The sequence below is a fragment of the Otolemur garnettii genome, unplaced genomic scaffold, assembly GCF_000181295.1.
Source record: "Otolemur garnettii isolate 467f Iridium unplaced genomic scaffold, OtoGar3 scaffold00063, whole genome shotgun sequence".
NCBI lineage: Eukaryota > Metazoa > Chordata > Mammalia > Primates > Galagidae > Otolemur > Otolemur garnettii.
In genome coordinates this window covers 5,409,646-5,411,823 of record NW_003852458.1, presented here as the reverse complement: position 1 = coordinate 5,411,823, position 2,178 = coordinate 5,409,646, and the positions used below count along the sequence as shown (strand labels likewise).

The 2,178-nt window shown below is 31.5% G+C and overlaps 1 protein-coding gene across 1 annotated transcript in view; it reads right to left on the bottom strand.

The window, feature by feature from the left end:
• The window catches only part of WDR70 (WD repeat domain 70), a 289,355-nt gene that overhangs the window by 261,442 nt on the left and 25,735 nt on the right, over window positions 1-2,178 (bottom strand). The gene's annotated exons all lie outside the window — the stretch shown is intronic.

The window sequence follows — 2,178 nt, the reverse complement described above, 5'->3', positions numbered from 1 at the left end:
TTTTTTTTTTTTTACCACATTTATGAAAGAAAAGGTACAACCATAAAAAAACTTAAAAATCTGTGTCCAAAAAGAACAGATGCATATCATCCTATAAAAATCAGAAAACTGTCATTCAGTCTCTTGATATACTTTAATCACAGCTGTGAAAGGCTTAGGTTTCCAAATGGGATTCTGAACCCCCTATCCACCCATGCTTTAACTGCTCTGCACAACTGAATTTTGGGTTTACTCATTTATCAGTCCCAAATCAAAGGCCTGATCTTCCTTACCAATTCTCTCTTCTAAACATCCTGATTTTTCCCATCATCGTAAATCTATTCCTGTACATTGTGCCTTTGGTACTTCTATTCACTTTTCCTAGACATTATGTGACCTACAATCACCAAACCCATCAAAATGTAACCCTCAGAAATAAAAGACCTTGGAATAAATTTACCTAAGGAGATGAAAGATCTCTTCAATAAAAATTATAAACTCTGATGAAAGAAACTGAAGAGGACACAAACAAAAAGACAATCCATGTTCATGGATTCTCATACTGTTAAAATAACCATACTGGTTCAGCACCCCATAGCACAGTGGTTACAGGGCCAGTCACACACACCCAGGCTGGTGGGTTCAAATCCAGCCTGGACCAGCTAAACAACAATGACAACTGCAACCAAAAAAGCCAGGCATTGTGGCGGGTGCCTATAGTCTCGACTACTTGGGAGCTGAGGCAAAAGAATCGCTTAAGCCCAAGAGTTGGAGGTTGCTGTGAGCTGTGACACCATGACACTCTACTGAGGGTGACACAGTGAGACTCTGTCTCAAAAATAAATAAATAAATAAATAATGAAAAAATAATAATAATGAAAAAACAAAACTACCATACTACTCAAAATGATTTAAAAATTCAATGTAATCCCTACCAAAAGATTAATGACAACCTTCATAGAAATTTATTTAAAAATCTAAAATCAGTATGGAAACAAATAAGACCAGAAATAGACATCCTGACCAAAAAGAACCAAGCCAAAGACATCATTCTGCCTAACTTCAAAATACACTACAAAGCTATAATAACCAAATAGCATGGAACGAGAATTAAAACAGATATATAGATCAAGGGAACAGACTATAAAGCCCAGAAATAAGTCCACATATTTACAGCCAACTAATTTTAAAGATTATAAAGATAATTATACAGAATGATTACATTCAATTCTGTTTTCTATAAATATCAGTGAAAAAAAAACTAAAAGATAGTACAAAGTTGGCAAAAAAATTCAAAAGGCAATGTCTGAATGCTGCAATTGCTTTCACGAAAAGCATTCTAAAGCAATGTGTCACTTAATGATAATATTTGCCATCAGTTAGCCATTTTCTTTGATTTTTACAGAAGAAAACTTTAGAAGTTTTCACCAAGTATAAGAGAAAATCATGAATTTTCTGGTGAAGAAGGTTTGGTGAAAATATTTAGACTACAGAGATATCTAAAAGCCACTACAGTTGTTACCAAAGGAAAAAAGATATGGCCAACACTGCAATATCTGGAATTTATTGTAAAACAAAAATTTTAACAGTTTATCCTTTTGTATTCTTAAATTTCTCTTTTCCTAATTTTACTTATATACACACACACCCCCATCTATTGTTTCATGTGAAAGAAAAATTTAAATTAAATTTTATTTGATCAAAGATAGACCTAATTAACAAATGTACTATACTATGTATTGAACATGAATATGCAAAGAATATCCATTCTGACAGTCATTGGCAAATTTATAAAAGCTGTTTCTTTTTTATTAATATTTTTCACTTTATTTCATAATAAGAAATAAAAGAGAAAGGAGCTCTTAAAAACTATTTACTCCACAGGTCAAATATATAAAGTACACCATTAGTTTTCATTATCACTTTTTCCTTTTACTATTTTGGAAGTTATATATTTTATTTCTATTCTTTGAGCAATTACTCTTAAAATTATAACTTGCACAATTAGCTTGAACTAATTTAAAGTTAACTGGTATCTCTAGCCTCTTCCCAAATATCTCAAAATGAATAAACTCTGATTCCACTCTCCCATCTTCTACTTCCTTGTTGACAACAATTTTAGATTTTGTTTTTAAATCTCCCCAGATTTATTCACACTCAATATGTATATGTGAATATGTAGATTTCTTTTTTTTTTTT